We start from the raw sequence: 12,811 nt of genomic DNA, 5'->3' as shown, positions 1-12,811 counted from the left end.
CTTGGCATTGTCCTGTTTTGTGGGGTTTGATTTGAGAGCATGGGGGTCTGTTATGGTCCCGAGGTGTAAGCTTTGAATATCCTGTTGTAAATAAATAAAGGCCAGGGCGTCCTCCTTTGTTACAGGTAGCTAAGGGTGGGGGCGGCCCCTAAAAGGAATTTCCCTTTTTTAATTTATTTTTGATTTTATTAATTCCTTAGATTTTTATCCTGTCACTCTGGAGATTTGGGGATTATTGCTACCGAATGGTTGTGTCCCATCTTTTACCAGCTTGGTGCTATGGTTAGGAGTGCGGACTTCTAATTTGGCAAACCGGGTTTGATTTTCCGCTCCCCCACAAGCAGCCAGCTGGGTGACCTTGGGCCAGTCACAGTCCTGTTAGAGCTGTTCTGAAGGGGGCAGTATTATCAGGGCTCTCTCAGCCTCACCCACCTCACAGGGTGTCTGTTGTGGGGAGAGGAAAGGGAAGGCGATTGTAAGCCGCTTTGAGACTCCTGCTGGTAGAGAAAATCGGCATATAAGAACCAAATCTTCTTCTTCTACAGTGAATATCCCCCCCCTCCTTCCTAGATGACTACAGGCCCCCATTTAAACTTGAGAAAGTCAGGGCACAGATCTCTATATAAATAAACTCCTTTGAATGAAAACCTCAAGGATTCGTCCCCCCCTTTCTTTTTCCTTGAGGGGGGGGGGTTACCTGTCCTCTCTGTCTTCAGGTAGCCAGGCAGAAAACCAGAATGGGTTATCAGACCAGCCATCCTTTCAACAATATTTATTATTTTATTATTCGGTGTCTCCCGGATAGAACACAGCCTAGGCAGCCAAAAAGGCTAATTTCAACAAGAAATGTTAAAAGCCTAACATTTCCTGGCAGATTTTTTTTTTCCAGGGGAAAAAAGAAATACAATTTTACATTTCTCCCAGCGCTCTCTCTCTCTCTCCCTTAGTAATTATGCATGCCTTTCAAATAGAACCAGGCAGGGATTCCCTCCCCTCCTCCTTTTATTCTCTCTCTCCCTCTCTATTTATTTTGGGCCTCTGGTCCCTATTTATTTTACAAATGGCTCTGAGTACTCTTTGATGTCTGCGATTAGTTTCAAATGCCTTTGCGTCTGAAGAAACGCAGCAAAAGCTTCCAGGAGGGAAGTGTGCAGCGTGTACCAATGTGGGAATGCAAGAAAAATTAGAATTTCGAATCAAGCTGGTATTTCTAAGGCTCGTTCCAAGCAGGAGGGGGGAGGAGTAGGGCAGCCAGCTCCAGGCTGAGAAATACCTGGAGAATTTGGGTGCAAGACAGAGGAGGGAGGGGTTTGGGAGGGGAGGGTCTCCAATGGGGTGTCCGCGACAGAATCGACCTCCCAAAGTGGTCAGTTCCTTCAGAGGAACTGACCTCTTGTCTGGAGATAAGTCGTCCTCCTAAGAGATCTCCAGCTGCTGCCTGGAGGTTGGCACGCTTACTGCCTTGCGATTTGCACTAATTAAGGCTTAGGTCTGCCTCAGTTTCCTTCAGGTTATACCTACAGCTGTAGATTCTATAGGCCTGAGCTGGATATGTCTTGATTTTGTTAGCATTTCGATTAGGCTTGCAAAAAAGCCACGGACGCGGAACATCGTGGATAAAGCTTGATGATGAAGAAGAACAGTTGGTTCTTATATGCCGCTTTTTCTCTTCCAGAAAGAGTCTCCAAGCGACCTTCCCTTTCCTCTCCCTGTGAGGGAGGTGAGGCTGAGAGAGCCCTGATATCACTGCTCGGTCAGAACAGCTTTCTCCGTGCTGTGGTGAGCCCAAGATCCCCCAGCTGGCTGCATGTGGGGGAGCGGGGAATCAAACCCAGCTTGCCAGATTAGAAGTCCCCATTCCTAACCGCTACACCAAGCTGGCTCTCACTAACTAAGTCTGAGTCCAGGAGAACTTTTAAGACCAACCAAGCTTAATTCTTGGGTAATCAGCCTTCCTGCTGGACATTCACAAGAAATGCCTCCGCAGAAGAGTGCAGGCACATGAAAACACACCCAGAATTAAGCTCGGTCGGTCTTAAAAGGTGCCCCTGGACTCAGATTTTGTTCTGCGGCTTCAGAGCAAACACAGCTGCTCCTTTCCCCACCTCCACCCCCAAATCAATAAGAAGCTGGTAACAGAGTAAATCTGAATAAGAATCCACTAAAATATCCCACCAAGATCAGAACAGAATCATCCGACGATCCTCATTCAAGCTTGCCCAAAACTTATGGGTAGGGCTGCCGTGGTACTCCAACCACTGGATCTTTAGCTAAGTTGCAAGCCCCACTGCTCCTTCACCCCACCAGAATCTTGCAAAGCAAGCAAACATGTCAGTGGGCTGGGCTATTATGGGCTTTCTGCTGCTCTTATGGGCTTTCTGCTGCATTGAATTGCTCGGATCAATACCCTGACCTTTCACTCAGAGGAAGAAATGGAGTGAGGGTGGGAAACCACAAAGCCGATGCATGAACAAAGCCATGGGTCGGTATCACCAGATTTCTTCAGTGGCTGAAGACGGTGGATATATTACAGTTTCTCCGGTCACGGAAGGATCTGCTCCGTTGGCATTTCTGGAGATTGCTAAACATTCATTTGGGAGTTTTATCGAAAAATCCAGTAGGGAAAGTAATGCGGAGAATTATTTGTAGCGATTTTGACATCGGGAACTGATGCACGGCCTGGTTTGAAGGCATAAGAATATAAGGAATGCCTTGCTGGATCAGACCAGTGAAGGTCCATCTAGTTCAGCCTCCTGCCTCACCCAGGGGCCAGCCAGCTCCTCAGGAGAGCCAAGAACAGGGCAGAGAGGCCGAGGCCTTCCTAAGAACATCAGGAGAGCCCTGCTGGGTCAGACCAGTGAAGGTCCATCTAGTCCAGCCTCCTGTCTCACACAAGGGCCAGCCAGCTAATCAGGAGAGCCAACAACAGGGCAGAGAGGCCGAGGCCTTCCTAAGAACATCAGGAGAGCCCTGCTGGGTCAGACCAGTGAAGGTCCATCTAGTCCAGCCTCCTGTCTCACCCAGGGGCCAACCAGTTCCTCTGGAGGGCCAACAACAAAGCATAGATGCTCATGCCTTCCCTTGACATTGCAACCTGGCTCTGGGATTCATAGGATTAGTGCCTCTGAACATGGTATATCAGTGGCTACTAGCCATGGTGACTGCAGGATGCCTCCACATTCAGAGGCACTAAACCTACAAGGATCACTAGTCTAGTCTAATTCAGCAGGGCTGCATTCTTAGAAGGGCCTCGGTCTCTGTCACTGACCATCCAGAGGAATCGCTTGGCCCCGTGTGAAACAGGAGGCTGGCGTAGATGGACCTTCACTGGTCTGACCCAGCAGGGCTCTCCTGATGTTCCGTATCAAAACCACAACTGAAACGCAGGGCAGAAAAGAAGCATCGCCAAAGGAACGCCAGACAAGATGGCAACAAAAGAGAACAGATGAATCCCTGGATACACCAATATATCTCCTTGCGTAGGTTGGGGGGGTTCCTCTTCTAGATACCTGAGTTTTCCCCTTCCTTGGTGTGTGTTTTCGTTTAAAAAACAGGCGTTTTGACAGGGATGCTGTCGATCACGTGCCTCGGGGAGCCGGGACAGGGCCTGAGCACATCTTGTTATCCCCCCTGCCAACCCAACTGCGCTGGAATGCCTGCCGTAATTACAATCTGCAATCAATGGCCATACATTGTAGATAATCGGGATGCACAAGCACAGGCCGAATGGAATAATCACTTGCTCCGGAGGGCTTTGGTGGGGGGGACGGGGACGGTATCTATCAATCCCGGTCATTCGCGGCCTTTAATGACGAACACCCCCTCACTCTTCGCTCTTCTCCTTGGAGATACGGCCATAATTGCTCGCTGGCTATTAGGCTGGATCCTGAAGCCCTTTGCTTTCGCCACTGGCTCGAATGAATGGGGCACAAACAAAACCTCCAGCTGTGGGGAAATCTAGGGCCTATTCTGCACACAATAGATAATGCACTTTCAATGCACTTTAAAAGCAGATTTTCCTGTTCCACACAGAGCTGCCAAAGCACATGGAAAGGGCATTATCCTCTGTGTGCAGACTAGGCCTAGGCTCCAGAGGACGCAATTTGGGCCGTGCAAATTGGGAGTCCTCTTTCTGTCTCTCGCAGGTAGAGGACGTCTCTTCTGACCTAGGGCTGTTGGGAGAGTGCTTAGAGCTTGGGTGGTGTGCCTGAGAGTGGCAGACTCTAATCTGGAGAACTGGGTTTGATTCCCTGCTCCTCCACGTCACCCATGTTTGCAGCCATTTGCTCGCGAGACCGAAATGTTGTGATTGCAGGATTGGTGCGGATCTCATCGCCAAGCGTCGGGGCTTTAACTTGGAAATCTTCGCCGCCGTTCTTGCCAAGACTGACTCACCGAAACCCCCAATTTCATGGGTCAATCTGACTATCGGCAGGAGAAATGCAACCTTGGGAACCGCAATTGGAACCGCTCCTTGGACCAATTGCTACGGGGTGCAAGGGATATTAAACCAGCCCCCCCCCCGGACACCCATTCCTTTGGAAGACTCCCTCTTGCCCCTGGGAGATGTCGTCGGCAATTAATCGTCCTTTATCTGATTGCACCAGGTGTGACCTTGCCCGCGTTTACTGTAATTTGTGGCAGAGATCTGGGTCTTGCGTCCGAGCCAAGGGAAAGGGAGAGCGCGACGGAGAGAGGAGAAAGACTCGCTAGGAGACGACGGCGGTATATTACCCCGCACGTTGCAATTCAATTTGAGAGTTAATTGGATTGTATCGGAAAGCATTTAATTTCGGCTAATGGAGACGCTCGTCCCTCCGTGCGCTCCCCCACATCTTCCCAAGGCGGTGGTCTTTGAGGGGCACGGAGATGGCCATCACCGCTGAGCTACACTGTCCCGGCTGTTGAAAGCAGATAGGCCCTTGAAGAAGGAAGTAAAAGTCAGCGGATTATGCTGGTAAGCTTTCTTGTCACACAAGCAGCTTTTCCCGGGCAGGGCTGCTTTTCTTCTTAGCCTGTGCCAGCAAGATAAGGGCAAAAAGAAGCCCCGTTCCCCAAGACGGCCAAGGAGAAATCCTTGCCCTCTGCCCGCATCTCTGCACATCTCTCTTGTTCCTTTTTTCCTCAACCGAGCCGGCAACACATGAAAGCCACGTGGAAGCTTCCCACAGCCTCTGATGGAGGCAGTTCAAAAGCACATGTCGCTGGCACAGAATTAAGCGCACGAAATGCAAATCCAGCATTTAAAAAAAAAGGGGGGGCTCTGAACAAAGGAGGAAAGCGAATTACGCAGTTTTGCATCTTGCCACATTTCTCTCCCGGCTGACAACTTTCTCATCCTTTAAAAAAGAAGGAGAAGAAAAAAATCTCAGGCAGCGAACAGGCGGAAATGAGGAACGGATTGAGTTAAGGAGCAAAGAGACGATCAAAAGAAAAAAGGGACTAATTCTTTGTTTACATGAAAGTGGTTGGACTTCTCACCCACCCAGCCCTCCTTAGCTCCTGCAAGCCAGAGGACAACGGCCGGTAGCATGACCCACACCCTCAAAATAAAGAATACGGGGGTGTAGAACCAGCCTGCACCAACAGCTCCTGCTACCAGAACCATACGGCACTGCTACGGTCATTCACACCCTGGTGACTTTTAGGAGTTATCCACAACAGCACAGAGCCGTCTGAATCCACAGCTTCAAGGGGAGGGTCTTAAATCAACGCACCATCGTGGGTTCTTGTTTTTCTACTGGCTCCTTTGTGTTGGTTTTATAAAGCTGATAATTCCCTCCCAGCAGCTTGCGTGTTTATTTTCAAGGTAAGCTGGAAGCACCGGAGACGCCTTGCTTATCAGAAATTACTGCTCATGGAACTATGAAATTCTATTATTCTCTCCCGTCTCCGATTACAGGTGTCGACACAATCTCCTTGCGCGATCCTAACAGCCGTTTAGGGAACATCTGTAGGTCTGATGGATCTGCTTTAGTGACATCAGATGGTCCGTCTGTTTGTTCAAATCGCAGAGATCTTTTCAGGATACGGCTCTCCGGCTCGATCTTCCACGTGCCGGTGGTAATATCGACGGGCCATTCTGGTTAATGAAGCAAGAAATGGAAGTCAAACGTCCCTTGAAACCTTTGATGTGTTCCCACGTCCCGTTTAGCAAAGCCAGAATAACACACTTTCACAGGCCACACTCGGCCAGCTTGCTCCGTGGTGGATTGGCTCATGCTTCCTGCTTGGCTTCCAGTTCTAATTAGCTCAAAACAATTTGGGCTTGTTAACGAGCTAGCGACAACAACGGCTAATGAGCTTCTTTCGTGGTGTTAATTGGCGCTTCGGAAAAGTCTGCTTGGCGGACAGAATTAGCAGCAAAATCGCAGGGCCGGTCAGCTCTTTCCGCAGTGAACACGATGAAGTTTTGTTCTCCTTGGATGCGCTGTCAGTGTGTGCCTTGTTTCCACATGATTAATGCACAACAGCCTGGTAACACCCATGACCCAGGTCTTTTGCACATGCTCCGAGCAGCAGTTCGGAAGCCATGCCAAGTCCAGAGTTAGGGAAAGGGCCTGGCTGGATGGTAGAATGCCTGTTAGACATGCAGGGTTCAATCCCAGGGCTCTCCATCAAACAGATATGAAGGGCTTTGATCAGAGAACTCGTCTCAGGGGCAGAGCCTCTGCTTGGCAGGCAGGAGGTCCCAGGTTCAATCCCCGGCATCTCCAGTTAAAGGACCAGGCAGGAGGGGATGGGGAAGGCCTGGATCTGGGACCCTGGCTCAGGGGCAGAGCCTCTGCTTGGCAGGCAGAAGGTCCCAGGTCCAATCCCCGGCATCTCCAGTTAAAGGACCAGGCAGGAGGGGATGGGGAAGGCCTTGATCTGGGACCCTGGCTCAGGGGCAGAGCCTCTGCTTGGAAGGCAGAAGGACCCAGGTTCAATCCCCGGCATCTCCAGTTAAAGGACCAGGCAGGAGGGGATGGGGAAGGCCTTGATCTGGGACCCTGGCTCAGGGGCAGAGCCTCTGCTTGGCAGGCAGAAGGTCCCAGGTTCAATCCCCGGCATCTCCAGTCAAAGGACCAGGCAGGAGGGGATGGGAAAGGCCTGGATCTGGGACCCTGGCTCAGGGGCAGAGCCTCTGCTTGGCAGGCAGAAGGTCCCCGGTTCAATCCCCGGCATCTCCAGTTAAAGGACCAGGCAGGAGGGGATGGGGAAGGCCTTGATCTGGGACCCTGGCTCAGGGGCAGAGCCTCTGCTTTGCAGACAGAAGGTCCCAGGTGCTATCTCCGGCATCTCCAGTTAAAGAATCAGGCCGTAAGCAATGTGAAGGAACCTCACCTCAGACGCTGGATCAGTGGTACAGCAGCTGTTCGACATGCGGAAGGTCCCAGGTTCAATCCCCGGCATCTCCAGTTTCTGGCATCTCCTGATCCCTGGCATCAGCTTGTAGGGGATGTGAAAGACCCCAGAATAACCCTGCGTAGCCTCCAAAATCAGGCTACCAAGGTCCATCCAGCTTGGCGGTGGAAAACGCCGACAGTTCATAGCCGACTTACGGCAACCCCTTCAGGTTTTCAAAGCAAGGGACGAAAGGAGGTGGTTTGCCCTTGCTGGCCTCTGCATGGTGACCCTGGACTTCCTTGCAGGTCCCCCATCCAAGTACTGAGCCCTGCTAATCCTGCTTAGCCTCCTATGGCATCCCTGCAGGCTTTTCAGAGCAAGAGACGGACAGATTGGGTTGGCTTCTGAGGGCAAACCTTGTTTCGAAGCAGTAGGACTTACTCCCTGGAAGACACATGCCCCATTCCCCCCGTTATCTTTCTCCCCACCAGTTCTCTCCTCAGATCATCTTACTCAGGAATGTCCCCCTCCAATTGCGGCCTGTGGACAGCCCGTGAAAAGAGGCCTAGAATTTCTACCTGGGTAATCACCAGCCTTCCGGCAGGTGACGGCTAACAGCGGGGGATTAAGGGCTGTAATGCGCAGAACTACCAAGGCCCCCTTTCCGAGACGGGCACAGTCCCGCACCGCGAAACGCATTAAGTTCAATTGTCCTGCTCATCAAGTTGGGCTTTGCTCAGCGGCTCCAGACTCCAACAAAAGCCCATTTCTGCTCTTTGCAACAATAGGGAATGATTAGAGCTCAGAGGTGGTGGAAATTTTTTCTCTTTAATGAGCCACTCTGAGCGCAAATAGAAGCACGTGACCGAGCCATGGAAAATACATTTGGTAAGGGGCGGGGGGAGGAAATTGTAGATATACATATAAGGTATGTTTCACGGGTCACACCTTGCTTCTCTCTCTCTCTCTCTCTCTCTCTCTCTCTCTCTCTCTCTCTCTCTCTCTCTCTCCTCCTCCTCCTCCTCCTCTCTCTTTCTCTCATGCAGAAGAACAAAACTATATACTGCGTTGGAGAACCACACCTGAATCTTTGGGCTTGTGCTTTACTCTATCCTTTAGTCACCAGATCTAAAATCTTCCCAAGGCAAGGGGTAGAAGAATTCTGGAAGAAATGATCTCAGTCCTGCCGTGCAAAACGCAATTAATTTACGGAATTCGTGCCACAAAATATAATGAGATTTTTGAAGAAGAAGAAGAAGAGTTGGTTCTTATATGCCGCTTTTCCCTACCCGAAGGAGGCTCAAAGTGGCTTACAGTCGCCTTCCCATTCCTCTCCATTTTCACTCCTTATTATTTTTATTTATTTATTATTACATTTGTATACTAGCCTCCCCTAAGGCTTACAACTGACTCACCTTGGCAGAAACACATATCCATTCTAAGATATGGATATGTGTTTGTGTATATATGAAAATTTAACCTCCGAGGAAGGTCTCGGAGGCCGGAATGCATTTGGTCCTCTTTTAATGGGGGTTCAAGGTTATCAGCCTGGATAGACTGAATTGCTGGAGGATTTTAACACAGGCAAATCAAAATGGCGATGTAGATTTCGGATTTCCGAGTTCAAATATTCACCGCTTCAAGGGTTGATGGTGCCATTGTTTTTAAGATATAGTTTTAATGGGATAAGCAGTAACAATGGAAGTATTAATTATAGAGGTATCTTAGCAACAGACTGATGTATGCTGAATTATTGTTCTTGATGGTTTAACCATTTTTTTCTTGTTTTAACGCTAATGCGGATCAATGGAGACCATACGATGCATTATAGAATAAGCAGCAACGATGAAAATGCTACTAACTTTGGTTAAAAATTTAAATATTGTTAAGAGCTGGGCGAGGAGGAGATGAAGAGAACTACATCAAACATTATATGAGGACGATGCTTCCCAAAATGTCTTTTATAACGTTTGCTGAATTACGTATAATCATTTTAAGACTGTCACAGATAATTTCCTTTTTCTTTCTTTCGTTTTCCCTTTATTTCTCTTTGAAAATTAAAATATATATATATCGTTGATATATATATATATATATATATAAGTTTCAGTGCACTTTGCAATAAATACAAATATTTTGGTTTATTTCTCAAAAGAGTACGTCTAGTTGATACAGCGCCATGGCCAGCTATGAAGATTTTCTCAAGTATTTTTCAAAATGCCTTTTTCTCTCTCTCCTGCAACCCTTGAGTCCCTAGATGGATAATGTCTACCCAGAGGCAAGTCTTACAGAGCTGCTAGGACAGGGGTAGTCAAACTGCGGCCCTCCAGATGTCCATGGACTACAATTCCCAGGAGCCCCCTGCCAGCGAATGCTGGCAGGGGCTCCTGGGAATTGTAGTCCATGGCCATCTGGAGGGTCGCAGTTTGACTACCCCTGTTTAGGAGATGCCCACCTGTCGGCTGCACCTGCCTTGGCTCCACTGCTAAAAATTGTCCTATTCTATATTTGTCTTCCGCTGGAGGGCACTGTGACAACTGCAAATGGACGCTCAGCTCTTCTTTACAGGGAACAATTAAAAACAAATGATTTTGCTTCCCCCCACACGCACAAACGCACACATGCTCTTAATAAAAAGGACGATGGATGCACACAGAGCAGCCATGTGAATCCTGACCAGCATGAAATACTTTACTTAACCCAAGCAGTGAAGCTAGGTGTCTGTGCAGGACGGCAGCAGAGTTTAAGCACGCAAAGGAGCTGAGCACCGGCTGCTTCGATAAGAAACAGCTTTGCTGAAATCTGAAACGACCTCATAAAGAGAGAGCCTTGCACCCCATTCTCAATTTCAATGCCGTAAAAAAGAACACCGAAAACCTTAAAAGACAGAGGGATGTATGTGTGGTCAGTGTCGGATGTATTTGTTATCCCTAGCATAACTCTTCGCGATAAATGTACAAAACACTTGTTAATATTTCAGTATCTGATGAAGTGGAGTGAAACGCGTTCCTCATCTGTGTAGTTATCATGCTGAACACGGAGAAATTAAAATAACGGGTAGTGAAAAGGAGATGGTTTAGAAGATTACAATTACTTCTGTGTGCAGCCAGTGTGATACACAGGTTTTGTATTCTGCACTGAGTTTTGTTAGCATATTTAGGTCAGGAACGTCCAGGCATTTTCCAAGCCATTTCCTCTGCGTCCTGATTGGCTCTTGGAGACTTCCTGCTCCTTTACTCTTCCTCCCTGCTCACCTCCAGAACAGGACAGACGGAATGTTAGAGACAGTTAGACAGTAGGACTCTCCTCTCTCCTCTCTCTTCCTCTACAAAGTTGTCTCTTCTCAATAAAGCCATTTTATTCTTTGAAGCAGCTTGGTGCTTTGTTCTCTTGACCGAGTGCTGATTTCTGCAGAGACCCCCAAACCCTCTGCAGAATCCTATCTTCAGCCTCCTACGATCTTCCTGCTGACCCCCAGGAACAAAATTTCAGAAGACTCGGTGGGCTATCAGCGGAAACTAAAATCTTCAAAATCGATACAGGCCAATGTTTGTGTTTCCTGTATTTTTTATTGGCCTCCTGTTGTGATTCCCAGCTTTGGATTTACCCATTTCTCAGGCTTAGACCGCTCTTCCTCCTGTTTGTGCTCATTCTCCTTCGTGCCCTGACTCGGGACGTAACAATCTGATTATTTTTACGATTACTTGCTGGCTGTTCTTATCTCATTCATCAAGCCTCTGAACAATGTCGCTGTGAGACTGCTAGGCACACCGGAAATGTAATGCATAAATTTCCAAATAAATAAAGATCAGTGTCAACAGCACACAACCGACTGTCATCACAGGGAAAGTTATATTCCTTGTGAATGAAAACTGATATTTATATGGATTCTGATGGTTTGTTCACTTCGGGGGGTCCCCCATCGACCTGCCACCAAGGCCCTGTTCAGGCCCTGTTTTCTACCACCCTGCCCACCCTTATCCCACCACCTGTGCTCACGTCCCTGCATCGTCTGCATGCTTTGGAGTTTGGTAAACATTTAGATTGAGTGGAGACAGTCTGTCTGGAAATGTATCCATTCATTAGGCACCACGAACCACTGGAAAGTTCATGCTGGTTGACCTGCTACGAACCTCACTTTGCGAACCACAAACTGCCCGAAATTCAACACGAACTTGAGTTTGTGAGCCGGTGTGTATCCATCCCAAAAGTAATAATTAAGGTCTAATCAGGTATTATTAATGTAACTTTGTTGCACGTACATGCCTGTTGTTACCCACCCTGTGCCCTGACTAACTGCCCCACCTCAGGTGTAACAAATACATACAATACAACCCTCCCCATACATATACTGTGATTGTTATGCAGCTTGCAAACATCAAGAATGAAAAAAAAAGGAAATACACATGCTCTGTTAGTAACTGAGCATGCACATTGATCACTTGAGCATGCATGCGGACCACAAGCCACTTAATTGTGAAATCCTCGTGTCCATGCTTCTGCATGCTTTGAAGTTTGGCAAATATTTAGATTGAGTGGAGATGGTCTGTATGGAAGAAGGAGGAGGGGGCATCATCAGAGCATAGAATCTGGGCCACTGCAGGTGGGCAGGTAGTTGTGAATTTCCTGCATTCTGCAGGGGGTTGGGCTAGATGACCCTGAAGGTCCCTTCCAACCATGATTTCATGAAGAGAAGGAGGAGATGGCTTTTATACCCTGCTTTCCACCACCCGACGAGTCCCCCAAGCGACTTACAAATGCCTCTCCCTTCCTCTCTCCTCCACAACCACCACTCTTTCACCACAATGCCATGCTGGCTCTCAACTCCCACGAAACCAGCTAGATCCTTGGGGGTATGATTTTTTTGAGAGTGAGGGCGTAATGCCACCTAGTGCAAACTCTGCCGTGCATAAATCTGGCGTTTTACACAGCGCTTTTCAACGACAAGCGTGCATCCGCTGTCCTCTCCGCCCCGTCTCTCTCTCTCTCTCTCTCTCTCCTGCATCTGTCTCGACGTTTAATAGCTGAGCTTTAATGACATGTTGTTTCAAAACCCAGACAGATGGCGTCCCGGAAAGCCTTCACTTACCGAAGGGCGACTCTAGTAACCCAGATTCTATCAGTGCCGGAAGCATTGCTGATGTCAGCCGTATATCCAGGGAGCTGAAAGGTATGGGGTGTCAGGGCATCGGGTCTGGACACTAATGCAGCTGTAATGTCCAAGAATCGGCTAAATTGATTCAGAACTGGGCCCTCTGATCAAATTGCGGACCTTGAAACGGTTGGCGTGCCTGGACGTGGGAGGGGTGTGTGTGTGTGTGTCTTTCTATAGCACTCAAAGTTTGTCGAGGTGTTGTCTCCTTGAATGGGGTGCCTGTCTGTGTCCTAGCATGGGAGCTGCCCCCTAAGCCCTTCTCCCCCTCTCATTTTGCCCTTTCACTCCCTCCACATGGCCTTTCGTGGAGAGACACCTCTCTGCAGC

General features: G+C 48.6%; 1 protein-coding gene across 4 annotated transcripts in view; it reads right to left on the bottom strand.

Moving 5' to 3' along the window:
* CCDC33 (coiled-coil domain containing 33) overlaps positions 1 to 12,811 on the bottom strand; it is an 89,903-nt gene that overhangs the window by 12,735 nt on the left and 64,357 nt on the right. The gene's annotated exons all lie outside the window — the stretch shown is intronic.

Source organism: Paroedura picta, chromosome 18 (assembly GCF_049243985.1).
Source record: "Paroedura picta isolate Pp20150507F chromosome 18, Ppicta_v3.0, whole genome shotgun sequence".
NCBI classification, from domain to species: Eukaryota; Metazoa; Chordata; class Lepidosauria; order Squamata; family Gekkonidae; genus Paroedura; species Paroedura picta.
The sequence above is the reverse complement of the archived record's forward strand: the minus strand, read 5'-3'. Positions and strand labels throughout refer to the sequence as shown.